The sequence below is a fragment of the Carassius auratus genome, chromosome 2 (genome assembly GCF_003368295.1).
Source record: "Carassius auratus strain Wakin chromosome 2, ASM336829v1, whole genome shotgun sequence".
NCBI lineage: Eukaryota > Metazoa > Chordata > Actinopteri > Cypriniformes > Cyprinidae > Carassius > Carassius auratus.
The window spans coordinates 9,934,475-9,940,474 of NC_039244.1; the positions used below are offsets into that span (position 1 = coordinate 9,934,475).

The window sequence follows — 6,000 nt, forward strand, 5'->3', positions numbered from 1 at the left end:
AAATATAGATTTAAACTCAAAGAGACAGGATAGTCTCATTTTTCTAAAACACTGCTGGAGTTGTTTTACAAAAATATAATATAGAATCAATTATAATAACAGTTGCCAATTCCTTTACAACATACAATTAAGAAAATAGCTACTTGAAAAACTTAAAGCACTGAATAATATTATTTTGTATAAAGTAATCAAATATACAATACATAGTTTTCACTGTAAATTCAACATTCATTCTTATTTATTTTACAAAAGTGATTCAGTCAAGGGCAGTAAATTACTTTCCTTCTGATGCTTGATTAACATTGACACAAATGGCGACAGCAGCTTTAAGACCTCAGGGACTGAACTCAAGTCAAGTGCCCTTTGCAAAACCCTCTCAAGTTCATCATAGTCTCAAAACGAGACTGTCTCCTGGTGACATGCCCCCACAGAAGGAAATTTTGAAAAATAACCCCTGAAATGATGACTTCTGGTGAATATTGTGGAAACTAATTGATACATTTAGATAAATATATTTCATACATTATAGCATATTATAATACAACTGATTAGGCCTATATATTTATAGAATAGCAAAGTAGGCCTATATACAAGACTGAACCACATAGATGTGAAATATAAAGGCTATCATGATCATTTTGCCAGCAATGAATCATGGATTTGTTTAGTTTATAATACGTTTTATTTTTAACTTAAACAAATACAACATAGAACATTCAAAACTCATTGGCTTAGACTGCATTTGAAGAAAAATAAACAAAACAGTTTTCTGTAGCCTTGTGCAAACTTATTCAATAGAATTAGACTTCTAAAATGTTCTTTCCAGTGCAAAAAAATAATATGTTTAATTTTATTAGACAACATTTTAAGGAAGTGTAGTGCAAATATCTTTATATAATTATACTTCCATTATAGTTAACTTCTTACAAAGTTTTCCAGTGCAAAACAATAATACATAAAAAATTAAATAATTATTTCCCTCCTCCAGATACCTTGTTAAGAAACTCATCAGAAATGATTGATTGAAACAAGGGAGTGGGATACAGGAACACAACAAATGTGACTCTGGGGAGATGTATATGGAATGTTAGGCTAAACCTGTACTATCTCTTTTAATATAATCACTTTACTATCAACTATATTTGAGTTAAAAATCCACATGATTACATAGCCTACATATCAGCGCTGGAGTTGTCTGACGGACAAGCAACCTTGACATCGCTCCGTCCTGTGCCCGCAGCCTCTTACTCCTCTTGTGATTATCACCTGATGCGTGCTGCTTAAAGGTACACTGTAAAAAATTGCTGTAGTTTCTACAGCTAAATGTTACAGAATTTTATTGTATAAACATTTTACAAGATGCAGCTGTAATTCGCAATGCATTATGGGTCAAATAAGGTTTTACAGTTGTTAACAGTTTATTTCCACGTCAACTGTAATTCATTTACAAGAAGCAGGTGTTTCCTACACTAACTTACTGTAGTGTGGCATTATGGGATTGCGCGCGCATCATTCAAATTCAGAAACCCAGCCGACTGGTGCAGCCCGAGGATGATTGAAGATAAGAGGCTTTATTCATAATTCCTGGTAAGTTCACTTAATTATACTTAAGAAATATAAACTTTTATATTTATTTAAGTTAATTTATAAGCGATTTCATGCCACAATAGCCTCCTATCCTGACATTTAGTGGCCTTGGTAACTTCTGTGCAGTAAACTGGGAATTGCTGTCATAGCATAGTTACGCCAAATGTTTGATTTTTGGAAGTAAAATGTTCTTATTGAGAGCATTTAAAAGTAGTGTTTGCCTAATGCGAATGATTGCAAATACATACTTCAATAAACAATTAGTTAACAAGTTACTTACTTTTTTAGACACAATATTAACTGTTGTTGTATTTCACCGACGAATATAGTTCCAAACAAAGACCAAAGCAAAACTATTTTGCTCATTCTCAAATCAAATTTTTGAAAACGTTTTTTTGAACGGATCTGTTCAATGAATGACTCAGTTGATTCCCTCATTAAGTTATTTACTGCCACCTAATGGCGGATTAGTTTCAGGTTTAATAAGTAGCATTGCATTTTTCCAACATTTATTAATTGTATTTTCAAATTTCATATAATTTTGCACGGTTAATTATTTAATTTGATTGGTGGTACAGTTCTACAATGTAATATTACAATTTATAATTATAAATTATATAATTTATAATAGTTTGTTTATTCTAATATATATGCCTTTTGGGGTGTTAATTTTGGTCTCATTTACAGTACATAATGCTTTAAAGAAATCACAACATTATTTTCTTTATGTCTCTTAGGTGCAAAGAATAGCAGCTGATGTGGAGAAATGTTCGATGCTTCAAGACTCTGAAGCTGATTTTATTATGTAATATATTAATTATTTAAATAATTTGATAAACTTGTAATTTAGATTACATTTTATATTGAAATACTGCATTGTAGGTTACATTATTGCTTATATTTATTCATTTCAGGTCCACCCAGTGGCTTATGATGGTTGTGAATTTCATACCTCAACATTGTGCGTCCCGGGAGCAGGCATCTTTTGCACACATTAATTTTTTCAAAGGTAACAAGTTTTACTTAAGTAATTTCATTCGCGAAAAAGGTTACTTATTCAAAATGAAATGTAGTCATTCATCACTGTTAACTGTTAATGTCGTTCCAAACCCGTAAAAGCTATGTTCATCTTTGGAACACAATTTAAGATATTTCAGATGAGAACCGGGAGGCTTGCATCTGTCCCACTGACAGCCAAACAATTAACAATGTCTAATCCCAGAAAAGTATGAAAAGGATTGTCAGAATAGTCCATCTGCTATCAGTGGTTCAACTGTAATTTTACAAGCTACAAGAATAATTTTTTTATGCAAAGGAAACAAAAAGAACAACTTTATTCAACAAAGTCGTTATCATAGCTGTTTTGGTTCAAATGAAAGTGTAAATAAACATAGAAAGCGTGTCCATGTGACCCAGCTGACACAGAACAGGCTATGTAGTGTGTGTCCAACAGATACTCTCCAAAAATGGCACTACACTGACGCAGAGGAGGCGAATTGTTGAATAAGTCGTTATTTTTGTTTTCTTTGCATACAAAAAGTATTGTCAGCGCTTCATAACGTTACTGTTGAACCACAGATGGATTATTCTGATGATGTCTTTCATACTTTTCTGGGCCTTGACAGTGGTATTTACTGGAGAGTCAGTCCAGTCACAATCTTCCTGGTTGCATTCAGAATATCTTAAATTGTGTTCCGAAGACGAACGAAGGTTTTATGGGTTTGGAACGACATGGAGGTAAGTGATTAATGGCAAGATTTTCATTTTGGGGTGGAGTAACCTTTTAAGTACTGGTAAATGCTGATTGTATTGTATAAGTGGCATTTTGACATTTATTTTATTGAGCTAGTTTCATTTGATACATAACTTTATCCTGATGCTTTTGCTTGTTTTTATGCGCAGATGTTTTCTTGGAATCACAACACTCCCTGGATACAAGACGGACACATAGAGGCAAAACAAGTGGAAAAGTCTCAGAGAAGAGGGACAACCCTCATGTGTGTGTGCTCATTTTAGAAAGTTGATGGACTTTCAGTATGTATTTATTAAATTGTCTTTTGCAGGAATATTCTTAATTTAATAGAACATAAGCTCAAACAACAGAAGTTGTGATTTAATGTTGATTCCAGCATTTTTTTGAATCCTTTTCTTTTTAATTTAATGAAATTACAAAAAAATGCTGTAAAATATATTTACAGGACTTTATTGGCAACTTTTTTGCCAGGTAAATACTGTAATTTAGTGAATTTACAAAATATTGCTGTAAAATAAACTACTTGTAAAATTCAATGTTACTGTAAAAAATACTACAAACTACTGTATTTCACATACAGCAACAATATCTCTAATGTTTTCAACTACTTGCAAATCATGAGAAAATTCCCATTCTAAACAGTGACACGGGGCAGTGCAGTCGCCTGTCAATGACGTTAGTTACCCTTTATGACCGCCTTTACTGAGAAGTAGAGAAATTACCGTATGGACAGGAGGAAAATCTCGCAGGCAATCTTTTACTGTCTATGAGACTATCGGGGGGACGTGGAGGCATAAATTCAAGGGGGAAGCCCATAGAGAGTCCATAAAAGCAACGGGACAAATTATTCAACAACGTCTGCAAGATTCGATGGGTGATTCAGATTTCTCTTGGCACAGCGATTAGAAGACTTACAATTGTCAGACAGGTTGCTCACGTGACATCTACGTCATCAAGCTCAGTTTGAATCTGTGCAGTACGCTCGACCCCCAGGAAGTAAGTGCTTCTAATTGACTTAATTTGTCTCCGTTGAATACAATGGGGTCGCTGTGTCCATTTCTTTTACTGTCTATATGGGGAATACCTATTATACAGTCTATACTTTGATTGATGTCTTTAGGACCAATAGTTTTTGAGAAAAGTGGGGAAAAGTACCTCCTCCGCCAGTGTACGGAAGATGATAGGGGTTAACGGTGTTGTTCCATACAGGCTTATAATGGTGTTCCATACAGCGCTCATAACTTGATTTTATCGGCGAAAATTGACATTTAACTGATCAGAAGTGAACAGTTTATTTATTTTAACTGCAAGAAAACATAATTTCAATGAATATGAAAGATGAGTACCTTAACTGCTGTTCATTATCTGGCTCGGCTTGGTGTTCATCTTCAATTCTCTCTTCACAGCAGTTCAGTCAGTGTACTGTTTGAGTAAATGAATTACTCTGGGATATTGGTTTGTTTGAACTCAGAGGGAGTGTCAGCCACATTAAAAAAAGTTAACAGCTTAAGTCATTTGTGGATTAATGTGTATTAGAGACGCGAACTGTTTAAAACGATTCAGTTTGATTTGGTGAACTGGTTCAAAAATATCCGGTTACATCGAATGATTTGTTCGCAAACCAGATATCAAAAACTGCTTTGTTTTGAACTCGCTCACAACAGACCCAGAAGAGAAGACAATACTGAATAAATTTGCTATTTTTGGACCAAAATGTATTTTCGATGCTTCAAAAAATTCTAACTGACCCTCTGATGGCCCATGGACTACTTTGATGATGTTTTTCTTACCTTTCTGGACATGGACAGTATACCGTACACACAGTTTCAATGGAGGGACTGAGAGCTCTCGGACTAAATCTAAAATATCTTAAACTGTGTTCCGAAGATGAACGGAGATCTTACGGGTTTGGAACGACATGAGGGTGAGTTATTAATAACATAATTATGATTTTTTTATGAACTTACCCTTTAATGTTTTTTTAAAGAAGTCTCTTCTGTTCACCAGGCCTGCATTTATTTGATCCAAGTAGCCTACTGCAAATGAGTGAAATTGTAAAATATTTTTACTACATATTTTTAAATAGCTGTTTTCTATTTGAATATATTTCAATATGTAATTTATAGGGATGCACGATATTGGATTTTGGCCGATATTCGATATGCCGATATTTTCAAAATAATTTTGGCCGATGCCGATACCGATATCGATATATATACAAATATATACTGATATATTTAAACTTTAATTTTACTGAAGAGAAATCCATGTATCTCTTCTGTACTGATTCTACCATAAATTTATTATTTTACAAATGTAGACAGACATTCACATCTGAAAAACAGGTCAATTATTTCACTTGGAGAATATCGGTTTGGCTCATCGGCAGAAATATTCATATCGATACCGATATTGTGCCGATATTATCGTGCATCCCTAGTAATTTATTGAGATTTCAAAGCTGATTTTCTTTTTTTTTGCATCATTACTCCAGTCAAACGATCCTTCAGAAATAATTCTAATATACTGATTTGCTGCTAAAAAAGAAAGAAAAAAAAACAACCTCTTATTATGATAATGTTGAAAACAGCGGAGTAGGTTTTTTTCAGGTTTCTTTGATGAATAGACTCTTCAGAAGAGCAGCATTTATCTGAAATAGA

At 33.6% G+C, this 6,000-nt stretch overlaps 1 long non-coding RNA gene across 1 annotated transcript; it reads left to right on the forward strand.

Moving 5' to 3' along the window:
• Positions 1–2,337: 2,337 nt before the first annotated feature.
• On the forward strand, positions 2,338–3,531 carry LOC113110648 (uncharacterized). The gene is made up of 3 exons (XR_003293187.1): positions 2,338–2,392; positions 2,502–2,596; positions 3,490–3,531. It is a non-coding gene; the product is annotated as an uncharacterized LOC113110648 (long non-coding RNA).
• Positions 3,532–6,000: the final 2,469 nt, after the last annotated feature.